Source organism: Saimiri boliviensis, chromosome Y (assembly GCF_048565385.1).
Source record: "Saimiri boliviensis isolate mSaiBol1 chromosome Y, mSaiBol1.pri, whole genome shotgun sequence".
NCBI lineage: Eukaryota > Metazoa > Chordata > Mammalia > Primates > Cebidae > Saimiri > Saimiri boliviensis.
In genome coordinates, this window is record NC_133471.1 from 7,900,023 (window position 1) to 7,914,202 (window position 14,180).

At 40.3% G+C, this 14,180-nt stretch overlaps 1 pseudogene; it reads left to right on the forward strand.

Moving 5' to 3' along the window:
* LOC141583056 (coiled-coil domain-containing protein 150-like) overlaps positions 1–14,180 on the forward strand; it is a 115,387-nt pseudogene that overhangs the window by 62,135 nt on the left and 39,072 nt on the right.

A 14,180-nucleotide genomic window follows, 5' to 3' on the forward strand; every position in this document is an offset into this window, starting at 1 on the left:
TGCTTCCAGTCTTTAGTATCCAGAGATTCGTGTGTGAAATGACTAACCAGCAGAAAGAAATGCAGATGTTGGCCAAGAGCCAATATGATGCCTCAATATGGAATAAACAACAAGAGCAGCACCTAGAAGCCGAGTGGAAAATAAGGCAGGAGCTAGAGAATCGGTGCCAGGTAAAAGGTTTCCTTAGATTTATCTTAAGGATGATCAGCAAATGGCATGTGCCAAAACCCAGCAGTATTGGACCTAGACTTTCCAGAGTCTACAGAAGACAACACACATTTACAAATTGTTTATCTTAGCTAAGTCCTTAGGATAATAGTATGGAGGAAGAAAGCAGTAGTTTGAATGTGGCAAATGTTCTCCATTTTTAGTTTAATAAAAGTAACATCAATTTTAAAGAACATCTAGAGCTTACATATGCAAAGTATCAGTTACCTAAGTAAGACTTTTTACTCTGAACTGAATTTCATGGCCTTTCAGGAGCTTTATACACCTTATTTCTTCTCTTAGCACAGATACACACCTGTTGCTGTTACAGGACTCTTAGGTATTCCTAAATGAATAAAAAGTGTAACATCGTATCACTGAAAAGGGACTTCAAGAGATCTCTCAGCTCTTATCTTTCTTTTTTTTTTTTTTTTTTTTTTTTTTTTTTTTTTTTTTTTTTTGAGACGGAGTTTCGCTCTTGTTACCCAGGCTGGACTGCAATGGCAGGATCTCGGCTCACCGCAACCTCCGCCTCCTGGGTTCAGGCAATTCTCCTGCCTCAGCCTCCTGAGTAGCTGAGATTATAGGTACACACCACCATGCCCAGCTAATTTTTTTGTATTTTTAGTAGAGACGGGGTTTCACCATGTTGACCAGGTTGGTCTCGATCTCTTGACCTTGTGATCCACCCGCCTCGGCCTCCCAAAGTGCTGGGATTACAGGCTTGAGCCACCGTGCCCGGCCCTGCAGCTCTTGTCTTTCAATAGGGTTTTTCATGAGACGTATCTTCCCAGTTCTGAAAAGAGATTTTCCTTATAACTGAAAAATCAAAAGTGTGTAATCATATCCACATAGGTAGACTATAGGCTAAACTGAAAATCACAGTTTGCATCTCATATTGGCAGCACCTGAAGTTAGACGGCACTCCATCCTACTTTCATTTTTGGTTACCCATTTATTAAGATAGCGAAGCATTTGGTTCCTGATGGCACATTGGAAGTTTATAAAAATCTTCGTATCACATTTTCAGAAATTAAAAGAAACTGTCAGACACCTGAAGAAATGTAAAGAGGCAATAGAGAATAAACTGAAAGAAGCCAGTGTGGAATCAGAACAGGTGAGCCAGACCCAAACAAGCCAGACTTAGACAAGTTTCCTTCAACACAGCAACCCTGAAACAACCCAAATCAGTGTGAAATCCTTCATTAACATAGTTGCCAGGAATGCAATAGGCAAGAATCGGTAACTTCCTAAGTGTAGTATCATAAAGAGTGATTTTTAGATTAGGAGTCTGTGTCTTGGTGATAGATGGTAGATAACAATGCTAAAATATTAAACCTGAAGTCCAAGTTTCCCTACTAAATAAAAGGGAAGTCCAGCATGTGCGTGGATTTTAATGCATTATTATTTGGCATGACCCTACTGAAAGTAGATGCTCTTTGTTCAGTCAATTACTAAAAAAGTAAAGTAGTTCCTAATTAACTAATTTGTGTATTTCTTTTCTGTATTCTAAACTTAAATTGGCCTTTTATGGAGTATTTCAAATTTTTTTTTTTTTTTTTTTTTTTTTTTTTTTTTTTTTGAGACAGGGTCTCTCTCTATCACCAGGCATGAGTCCATGGTGTACCACCATGCCCAGCTAATTTTTTGTATTTTTTTGTAGAGATGAAGTTTTACCATGTGGCCAACCTGGTCTTGAACTCCTGGACTCAGGTGATCCACCAGCCTTGGCCTCCCAAAGTGCTGTGATTCCAGGTATGAACCACCACACCTGGCCCATGAACTACTACATTCTTAAGAGTCTTTCATATATATTTTCATTTTCAACGACATCTTGTACTTTCATTCTTAATTTTCTCCTGCTTCCTCTTTTATATTACTTCACATCCAGGAAACATTAACAAATACATGAAAAGCAGCAAGTCTGCAATGCATTCTTTTATTTTTTATTTTACTTTAGGTGTATACTATATCCAGCATTTCTCCCCATGTTATCTCTCACATTTTCCACCCAATAAATTTATGTTAATTTGTTGAAAGATAGGAGATGGTGTTGCATGATTCTTACCTGTTTTTCTAATAAGTATGTTTTATGAAAAAGTATTTAGCAAGGGTCTAAATGATATTGCTACTAAATGATAATGATACTTTGTTTCAATGATGTGCCCTACTCCAACATGTAGTAGATAATTCCTGGAAATAGAATTGTGTGGAAAATGGTAGACTCCTTACTGTCTTGTAAACTTACTTCTGAGTTGGGTAATTACCAGCATATCTTTTTCCTTTCTTTCTTTTTTTGAGATGCAGTCTTGCTCTGTTGCCAAGCTGGAGTGCAATGTCATGATCTTGGCTCACTGCAACCTCAACCTCCCAGGTTCAAGCGATTACTCCTCCTGAGTAGCTGGGACTACAGGCATGCACCACCACACCCAGCTAATTTTTGTATTTTCAGAAAAGATAGGTTTTCACCATGTTGGCCAGGATGGTCTTGATCTCTTGAACTTGTGATCTGCCCGTTTCGGCCTCCCAAAGTGTTGGGATTACAGAGATGAGCCACCATGCCTGGCCCAGCATATCTTTTAAAAGGCTAATATCTCTTTTCTCAAATAAGACATTTCAGAGATTATGTTTCCAGCTTGCTTGGTCATTAAAAAAGTTATAGAATACAGTAGTCTGTTCTGCTCAGGGAGTCTATGCCTGACCGACATAGCTCTTCCTTACTGTAATTAAACAATATGTTCAGCTTTGTCTTTTTATTTCAGATGTTGAGTGGTGGATTAGGTAATCCATATTTAACATATGTAAATGGATGACATAATACCTGGCTTAATTAATACTCAAGTCATCATAGCTGCTACTGATATTATCAGGACCTAAATCAAGTAAACAATCATGAAACTGGAAATAATATAAAATATAAGACTGTCAAAGGTTGGTAAGCCTACCACTCAACACCTGATATAAAATACAAAGCTGCTTGGTGCAGTGGCTCACGCCTGTAATCCCAGCACTTTGGGAGGCCAAGGCGGGTGGATCACACGAGATCGAGACCATCCTGGTCAACATGGTGAAACCCCGTCTCTACTAAAAATACACAAAATCAACTGGGCATGGTGGCATGTGCCTGTAATCCCAGCTACTCAGGAGGCTGAGGCAGGAGAATTGCCTGAATCCAGGAGGTGGAGGTTGCGGTGAGCCAAGATCACGCCATTGCACTCCAGCCTGGGTAACAAGAGTGAAACTCTGTCTCAAAAAATAAATAAATAAATAAAATAAAATAAAATAAAATATAAAGCTGAATTTATTGCTTACTATATAGTAAGGGAGAACCTGTTGTTCAGGCACAGTCCTTGAGTAGAGCAGACTGTTGATCTCATATAGGTTTTTTGAAAATAATGGAATTCATATCAAAATCTGTAGGGTGTGGTTACTAGAGTGAGACTATTCATTGATCACATTCAGGAACATGTAAATTGGAATGGGTCCATTTCTGTTTGACCTTGGAATAAAGAACTCTAACTGGTTTCCAGGTTTGTAAAATCATGTACAAAAAGGCAGGTTGGTTGGGTGCAGTGGCTCACACCTGTAATCCCAGAACTTTGGGAAGGATTGTAGAGTGGCTCTGTAGAAGCAAGAGGCCAAGACCGGCAAATCACTTGAGGCCAGGAGTTCGAGACCAACCTAGCCAACATGGTGAAAGCCTGTCTCTACTAAAAATACAAAAATTAGCCAGGTGTGATGATGCACACCTGTTGTACCAGTTGTTGTACCTGTTGTGCAAGCTACTTGAGAGGCTGAGGCACAAGAATCACTTGAACCCAGGAGCTGAAGGTTATAGTGAGCCAAGATCATGCCAGTGAACTCCAGCATGGGCAACAGAGCTAAGTTCTGTCTCAAAAAGGGAAGAAAGACAAGTTGGCTTTGATCTGGTGGAAAAGTTAAAACTGGTAGTTAAAACTAGCTGCTTGTTCTCATGGCTTCTAAACAGTCTGGTTTTGGGAGATGTAAATGTTTTATTATTTGTGCCCCTTTGGTGCTCATAATGTCATATGTTAGTTCAGTGGCTCTGTGGAAGCATTTGAGACTGAACAACAGACATCAAACAACTATTTTGTTAACCAAGATACATATGAAGTGTTAGCACTGGTGCAGATGCCTCTCTGGTTGGAAAAAGAAAATAATTCATGGCTTATTTTATTACCTATAACTACTTTGGTTCTATGGTTTGAATGTGACCCCTCCAAAATTCATGTTGAAACTTAATTCTTACTGTGGTGGTATTAAGTGGGGGGCCTTCAGGGTCTCTGGGGAAGTGTTATTAAGTGGGAGGCATTTGGGGCTCTGCCCTCAGGAATGCAGTAGTGCCTCATTAATGGGCTGCAGGGAACTAACTTAGGCCATTTTGCCCTTCTGCCTTCTACCATGTGAGGACACAGCATACAGTCCCTTTGGAGGACACAGCAACAAGGCGCCACCTTAGAAACAGGAGACGAAGACCTCACTAGACATCAAATCTGCAAACACCTTGATCTTGGAATTCCCAGCGTCCCCAATTGCAAGAAATAAATGTCTGTTGTTTTATAAATTACTCAGTCTCATCTATTTTGTTATAGCAGAAGAAAAAGACTAAGAAGATGCCCGGTTAAGAAAAATTTAAATTATTTGCTGTTTCTCTAAGGGTTGGGCTGTGTTATTTACTGGGTCAGCTGAAGTGAAAGAACACATTTTTTATGGTGTCCTCAAGTTGTCAAACTCCTATAGGATAGGTCACTATCCTCAGGAATTGATATGGTTTGGCTCTGTGTCCCCACCCAAATCTCATGTTGAATTGTAATTCCCAGTGATGGAGGAGGACGGGCCTGGTGGAAGGTGATTGGATTATGGGGGCAGTTTTCCCCCTTGCTGTTCTTTTGATAATGAGTGACTTCTCACAAGATCTGGTTGTTCAAAGGTGTGTAATACCTCCCTGTTCACTTGCTCTCTCCTACTGCCATATGAAGATGTGCTTCCAACTTTGCCCTTCTGCCATGATTATAAGTTTCTTGAGGCCTCCCAAGCCATGCTACTATACATTCTGTGGAACTGTGAGTCAATCAAGCCTCTTTTCTTCATAAATTACCCAGTCTCAGGTAGTTTTTTGTAGCAATGTGAGAATGGACTAATTCAGGAGTCTCCCTAAAAAGGGATCTGTCCCTTTGGACTCTTTATAAAGATATATAGTCAGTTGAGGGTATTGGGGAATTATAACCTTAAAACAGCCTAACCAGGAGCCCCCCCAGAATAGTTAACCTTGGACCATGGTCAGCATTGAAAACCTTGGTGCTGAATTCCGTAAAGGAAAAAGATCCCACTTATTACACCAGGGAGATGATTAACCTTAATGGATTATAAATTTATTATCCCTTATGTTGTCATGACAGTCAAAGTTGTATGACAAGAATATTTATATCCTGTTTTTCTAGAACAAGGATATTTTATTCACTTAGGTATTGTCCTTAAAGGGTATTATTATTGATATAGTTAATGTAACATACCTTTATATTATTTTTTAGATTGACTATACTAGATTGGGAGAAAGACACAGTTAGATTGATAATCATTTTAGTAAAGTTTATATTTGTTATAAGAGGTATTATGATAGCTAAATCACAACCATCTAAGCTTAAACTAGTAAATAGAGGAGTATGATCAACAGAATAACAGACAAAGGTATGTTAAAGAGAATGTGACAGAATAATCTTGTTTGGATGGTGTTAGGCAGAAGCCACCTGTTTTGTGTGGTGATCTGCTTATTCTGAGGCTTTTGGGTTAGCAGTCAACTTGTGCAGATCATCTTCTGAAAGCCCTTCAGAGAACTTTGGGATCTCTAGTAACTTTCTGATTCTATTAAGACCTTTTCTGTTTCTCCAGAGGATTGAAGTGATATGAGCAATAAGGATTTGTTTAAAAGGCAAAACTTTTATAATTCAAATCATGAAAAACCGTTCCAACTTAATGTGTCTCTGTATTATTAGATTGATGTAATGTCCTTGGTGGAAAACACAAATTCTAATCCTTTTTTAGCCATTGTAAGTGCTGGCTTTTTGACAAGGGAGTGCTTCCACTCATCCAGAAAATAAATATACCATTATTAATATATATAACACACATAGAATGAAGTAGTTATATAAAATCCATTTGAATGTATTCCAAGAGTCTTTTAGGGTATGGTTCTAGTTCATACCCCACATTTATAATTTTTCCAAATTAATTTCATTACAGGTAGACATTATCTGGCCACATTCTTTGCCATACTCAAAAAGTTTCTATTAGTGATTAGTATTGTGGAAACTTTTTCTCTACTGCGATAGATTTTTTTATAGGACTTTAGCAAGTGTCTATTTGAAGATTTTTTTTCTTCAACTTATTGTAAGTTAAGCAGTATATGTGCAGGGTGTACAGGTTTGTTACCTAGATAAATGTGTGCCATGATGGTTTGCCACACAAATCATTCCATCACCTAGGTATTAAGTCCAGCATCCATTAGCTATTCTTTCTGATGATCTCTCTTCCTTCACTCTACCCCTTACAGGTTCCCATGTGTGTTGTTGCTGCCCATGTGTCTGTTTGTTCTCATCACTTAGCTCCCACTTAGAAATGAGAACACATGATGTTTAGTTTTCTGTTTCTGTTTTTTGGTTTTCTGATTTTCTAGTTAGGACTGCCTCAGCTATTCAGGCTCTTTTTTGGTCCCATACGAATTTTAAAATCGTTTTTTTCCCATTTTTTTAGTTTGCAGAGGATAATGGCTTCCAACTTCATCTATGTCACTGCAAAAGACATGATCTTTTTTTTTTTTAATGGCTGTGTAGTATTTCATGGTGTATATTTACCACATTTTCTTTATCCAGTCTGCTGTTAATGGGTTAATTCCATGTATTTGCTATTGTGAATAGTGTTTCAGTGAACATACATATGCATGAATATTTATAACAGAATGATATATGTTCCTTTAGGTATATTTCTAGTAATGTGATTGCTGGGTCGAATGGTATTTCTGCCTCTATGTCTTTGAAGAAATCCCACACTCTATTTCACAATGGTTCAACTAATTTACATTCCAACCAGCAGTGCAAATACTTTCCTTTTTCTCTGCCACCTCGCCAGCATCTGTTGTTTTTTTACTTTTTTATAATAGTCATTCTGACTGGCATGGTATCTCATTGTGGTTTGGATTTTCATTTCTTCAATGATGAGTGATGTTGAGCTTTTTTGTTTGTTTGTTTGTTTCAAACATTTGTTGGCCATATGTATGTCTTATTTTGCGAAATGTCTGTTCCTGTTCTTTGCCTACTTTTTAATGGGGTTGTTTGTTTTTTTTCTTGTAAATTTGTTTAAGGTCCTTGTAGACTCTGGATATTAGACCTTTGTCAGAGGGATTAGATTACAAAATTTTTCTGCTATTCTGTAGATTGTCTGTTCACTCCAATAATAGTTTCTTTTGCTTTGCAGAAGCTCTTTGGTTTAATTTCATCCCATTTGTCAATTTTTGCTTTCTTTGCAATTGCTTTTGGTATTTTTGTCATGAAATCTTTGCCTATGCCTATGTTCTAAATGATATTGCGCAGATCTTCTGTTAGCATTTTTATAGTTTTGGGCTTTGCATTTAAGTCTTTAGTCCATTGTTAGTTAGTTTTTGTATATGGTTTAAGGCAGGGGATCAATTTCAATTTTTTGCATATGGCTAGCCAGTTATCCCAGCACCTTTTGTTGAGTAGGGAATCCTTTCCCCATTGCTTGTTTTTGCCAGGTTTGTCAAATATCAAATTGTTATAGGTATGTGTGCTTGAGAACCTGAATGGCCAGGCTAACCAAAATGCACATCATACTGAAGCAACATGCGTCAGGAGCTACCTGACCTTCCAGTTACATCTTTGGATTAAAGAACAATGGCTCCAGAAAAGCCTAGTGGAAATAGAGTGTGTTGTTTGAGAGGGACAGCTTATTAGCTGATCAGTGCTCAAGAATGAGAGAAAAGGGCACAGAGGAGAGAAGTCAGAGTAGGAAGAGGATTCAAGGTAGCTCCAAGTGGTGGAGAGCAGTGAAAACATGGGCCTCCTTTCCGTTGCTAGGATTGTGAAATAGGAAAGGTTCCCTCATCCCCCTCGCAGAGTGTGTGATGAGGGTGTGACTAGCTTCTTTAGTGCCCCGCTGCTCAAACCTCTAGTGGATCATACAGATGGGCAAGTTGTGGGGCTCCAAATCCACAGCAGTGTCTAGGGTTGCATGTTTACAGCTGAAGCCCCAGTGGGCGTGTGCTACAGGGTGTTTTTATAGTTTAGCCATCTGTAGGCAGCTTCTGTTAATCAGCTCAGTTAGACCCCTGCCTTATCACAAGGACAGAGGGCTTTCTGATCCTGCTGTACTGGAAGAATGGGATCACACGTGGGCTTGGACAATGAGTGCAGGGTTCTATTGAGTGGAAGTAGCTCTCAGCAGGTGGGGGAGCCAGAAGAGAGACAGTTTTCCCTTGGAGATGAGCCACCGCGTGGCCCAACCCTTCTCTGACTGTCCCAGGCCAACTCTGTGTCATTCTGCCCATCGGTGGCCTGCCACCTGGCGGTGCCAGTCAGCATGCTCCTCCATGTCCAGCCACTTGTGTGTCTGCCTGCTAGGGTCTTGGGGTTTTTACAGGCACAAGATGGGGACATGGCAGCCACGGTGGACTTGGGAAATGCAACATTTGGGCAGGAAAACAAAAACGCCTGCCTTCACCTAGGTCCAGGACACAGGCCCGGGGTAGAGCCATAGCCAGGGTCACGCCCTCCTCTACTCAGCACTTCCCTTGCCACCTCCTCATCATTTATTTATTTATATTTATTTTTGTTTTTTTGAGATGGAGTCTAGCTCTGTCACTCAGGCTGGAGTGCAGTGGCACAATCTCAGCTCACTGCAACCTCCACCTCCTGGGTTCAAGCCATTCTCCTACCTCAGCTTCCTTAGTAGCTGGGCTCTCAGGTGTGAGCCACCACACCCAGCTAATTTTTGTATCTTTAGTAGAGACAGCATTTCACCATGTTGGTCAAGCTGGCCAACTCCTGACCTCAGGTGATCTGCTCACTTAAAGTGCTGGGATTATAGGCATGAGCCACTGTGCTGCCCAGCCCTTCCATGCCATTTAAAGGAACCATGCACTTCCCTTCTGTATCAGTTGGGGGTGGTTTGAGGATAGAGACAGCACTAGGCAAAGGCTGGCAAGACGGCCGAGGGAAGACAGGGAAGAAAACCTTACTTTCCAATTTTATCAAAACACTTCCAGTTTCACAAAAAAAATCTTATTATTATAATCTCTGATGATTAAATCTCTCTCTCTCTCTCTCTCTCTCTCTCTCTCTCTCTCTCTCTCTGTGTGTGTGTGTGTGTGTGTGTGTGTGTGTTTCTCTCTTCTCTTTCTCTCTCTGTCTCTCTTATTCAAGGAGCCCTTTTAGCTTCAGTCATCATGAGAGGGGCTTTGAAGTTAAAAGGTCGAGGTTCAAATGCCAGTTTTGCCTCTTCCTAGCTGTGATACTGCAGCTAATTCACTGAACCTCTCCAGTCTCAGGTTCTTCATCTGTAAAGAGGAGGCAAGAGAGCTTTGTCCATGGGGTTTGGTGAAAATTGCATGTGCCTGGAATATGAGTGCTCAGTGAATGCTGTGAAGTGACATTTAGTTGCATTGACCCACTAAGAAAAACATCCAGATATTTATTAGTTGCAACCTGACATTTCAGATGGGCTCAAATCTTTGTATTATTAAAGCTTCTAAATAAAGAATCCTGACCTACTGCTAATGCTTTCACTGAAAGGATGTACTGTTAATATTGGCATTGGCAATGGTGTATTACACCCAAAAGTAAACTGCTAGCACAGTGCATGACATACAGCAGCAGCTCCATAAATGTGTGCTATGCCTTCAACAGCATGTTTCAAATCTTCAGCCAGAACGCCAGCTGTGGATAGTCAACAACCCTCAGAAAATACCAATTATGTGAAGTGCTGATGGAAACCTGTGAGATGCCCCATAAAGCTGAGGGCTCCAGGCAGTGGATAAGGGGAAATGGAGTAATATCTACCTTGGGCAGAGCTCGAGACATGGGAGGTAACCACCTGATTTAATAAAAAGAGTACATACAGCAAAGGGGGAAATCTTTCTCTAATACTACATCAAAAATAAATTTTCCTTCTGATGGCTTAAATTGCCTTTTTCTTCTGTCTTTAAGGATCTCTAAGCTATTGCTTAAACAAATAAAACCCTCTAGATGACATTAAACTCATACAAAAATGTATATAAAATGAGCATTTACAAAATTACAAAACTTGTGAAATGTACCTCTTTAAATCCTCACCTATTTGGCCTTTAAGGTTTTTTTAAAGTAGACAAGAGAAGCAACAAAGATATATTTCATGTAAATTGCTGGTGCAGCCTTCACTTCTGAGGCATTACTTGCTTTGAGCATTAAGGGTATATGTAAAACCCCGAGTAGACAATTTTTCAGCGGGGCACAGTGGCTCATGCCTGTAATCCCAGCACTTTGGGAAGCTGAAGTGGGCGGATCACTTGTAGTCAGGAGTTCGAGGCCAGCTTGGGCAACATGGTGAAATGCATCTCTACTAAAAAATACAAAACTTAGCCAGGCATGATGGCGCACACCTGTAATCTCAGCTGAGGCAGGAGACTTGCTTGAACCTATGAGGCGGAGGTTGCAGTGAGCCGAGATCGTGCTGGTACACTCCAGCCAGGGCAAATAAGTGAGACTATGTTTCAGAAAAAAAGAATTTTTTTCTGCAACCAAGGCTTCCTCCTCCTGGCCACGCCTTGGCAGGCCTTCATTCTTTCCTCAGCAACAGTTAAATTTTCCAAGCTGTTGCCACAAGCACTGCTTTCAACCTGGCCCTGCTGGTGTGACCCTGACCTGCCATGGCTTTCAAAGCAGCTGTTAATGGTGCTGTTTGCCAGTGGATGAGGAGGAGGCTTGGAGAGTGTTCTCCTCTGCTGGCATGACATATTGGTCAAACCTTTGTGCTCTGAGAGTCCCTAAATGAAGACACTTGGTCAGAGAACACGTGAAGGCTATAGTGTGTTGAAACTATTTCTTCAGCTTGACCAAAAATCAGTCAAAATTAGCTTTGATCTTGCTAGTCATTATCTCTCAATTTACAAAAGCTACCTAGGCCTGGGGTTACCTGAGGAGGACCCTGGAGAGTCCAACAAATCACCAATAATTTTTCTCCAAATTTGGAGAAAACTTCACTATTAAAACCTTACTGAGGAGGCAGAAAAATCAATGCCTTTCATGAATAAAGCTTGAATTACAGACAAAACTGCAGCGGTCTGGTGCATCCCTGCAGGGACAAAATCCCTTCAAAGAAAGGTTGCTGACTTTCCACTTCCTTCGAATGTGTGCAGAAAGAGCTTCAATAAAGCTTGTTTCCTTCACACTTACCAGACAGCCCTGAGGTCACTACAGATCTAAGTACAAATTGAACATTTAGAATAAAATTAAGGACAGCTTTGTGGATTTCTGGCAAGAAGTCCAAGGGCGGTTTTCTCCTTTCAACAGTGACCCCTTCCCTCCCTTACTCTTTCCTCTCTTCAGTCATTGTTATGATGCTGGGTGGACAGCTTGATATCAAAGTTAAATGGAAATCAGTGGAGCTGTATCAAAGGCTTCTAATTTAATACATCTCCACTATTACTACTTATTTATTTATTTAGCATGCTGTATTTTTTGTTCTATTTTAGTGATCATGATTTTAAAAAATCCTATCTGTAGGGCCTCTATTGGTTTAGCAGTAATAAATTTCTTCCAACACAGTGTTCTACATAGAATTTGTAACTCCACAATCACCTATTCTCTAATGAGTAGTGTCTTAAGAAACCTAACCTTCACATTTTGGAAGGAACTGCTGTATGTGAAAGGGGTACCATAAAATAAGTAAAATTAATTTATGGCATTTCACTATGAACAACTTAAATATATTGTTGAGACGCTATTTAACAAAATGTTTATTTAATTAAGAGAAGTGTGAGACAATTAGGGGAAAATGTGAAAATGGGAACAGTAATATATTTAACAATCACCTGTTGTTAATTTGGAATATATGGCTGTATTGCCTGGAGACATTTTGATAGTTAATACATAAGATTAGCAAGTACAGGGGTTGCTTGAGTTTCTAAAAATTTTAAATATGTATTAAGCTCTTACACCAAAAGACTAATTTTCCAATAGTAACCATTTGTCTCGTAAAACATTCACCAGGTTTGCCTCACAAATTTGGATTTGGAATTAAAGGCGTAATTTGCATCACAATTGTGTTTGTACTGTAAGAAAGAGTAGACCACATATAAAAGCATTTTTGGGGAGAAGGAGAACACGCTTCTTTTGTTATACTTGGTTTGGAGGTATGCAGTATATATTTTTATGTGGAGTTAGGATTTGAGTTTTCATCTTAATGATGTTTGTGTGAATTAGATTTGCAAGTTAGATATGAAGGCAGGACCAGCAAAGGCCAACTTCTGATTAATTCAGGATAGAGTAATTCTTGACTCTCAGCCACTACTACTGTGCTGACAACACATTCAACAAATTCATGTCAATATTAGACATGTTTTGATAACAATAAGAACTCACAGTTATACAGAATGCATAATCATTGTTCTAAGTATGTACACACATCAACTCATGTAATCTTCACCTCAGCTCCTGAAGTACATATTGCTTTTACCATCACCATTCTCATTCTCATTGTCATTGTCTTCTTCTTTTCTATTGATGTTGTTTCTGTCTTGTTGCCCAGGCTGGAGTGCAGTGGTGTGACCTCAGCTAACTGCAACCTCTGCCTCCTGGGTTTATGTGATTCTCCTTCCTCAGCCTCCCAAGTAGCTGGGATTACAGGAGTCTGCCACTACTCCTAGCTAATTTTTATATTTTTAGTAGAGATGGGGTTTCACCATGTTGGCCAGGCTGGTCTCAAACTCCTGACCTCAAGTGATCCACCAACCTTGGCCTCCCAAAGTGCTGAGATTATAGGCATGAGCCACTGTGTCTGGCCATCATTGTTTTCCTCACTGTTTTAAAGGTAGGGAAACCTGGGCACACAGAGTTTAAATAACTTACCCAGGATTAGCCAGCATGCATGAAGGAGCTAAATGCAAACCCAGATACTACAGCTTTCTAACCTGGGCTCTTCTTGTTTGTTTTAGAGATAAGAGTCTTTGCTCTGTTACCCAGGCAGGAGTGCAGTGGTGCAAACATAGCTCACTGAAGCCTCCAACTCCTGGGCTTAAGTGATTCTCCCACCTCAGCCTCTCAACTAGCTACAGGTACACACCATTACTTATTTTTTGTAGAAACAGGTTCCTGTTATATTGTGCAGGCTGATCTCAAACTCCTGACCTCAAAGTTTTCCTCCCACCTCGGCCTCCCAAAGTGCTGGGATTACAGCGTGACCCACTACTGTGACTGTGCCTGTCCCTGGGCTCTTGAGGACTAGCCCCCTTGACCTTTTCCAGTTAGAGCCTATGGGTGTGAGTTACTGTTTCCAGTGTCACTCTAGTGCCCACGCACATCTCACTGCATTGAGAGAACAATTGTGATGTCTGTTTAACACACTTTGTGGACCCTAGTCATGTCTACTATGAATCACCTTGAGTATTTTGCTTCCTAACAAAGATAATGTCATAGCTCATATACAGAGACATTTCTGTTTCAAAAAACAAAATGTAAAAATGCCCTGAAGCCGGACGCGGTGGCTCAAGCCTGTAATCCCAGCACTTTGGAAGGCTGAGGCGGGCGGATCACGAGGTCAAGAGATCGAGACCATCCTGGTAACATGGTGAAACCCCGTCTCTACTAGAAATACAAAAAATTAGCTGGGCATGGTGGTGCGTGCCTGTAATCCCAGCTACTCAGGAGGCTGAGGCAGGAGAATTGCCTGAACCCAGGAGGCGGAGG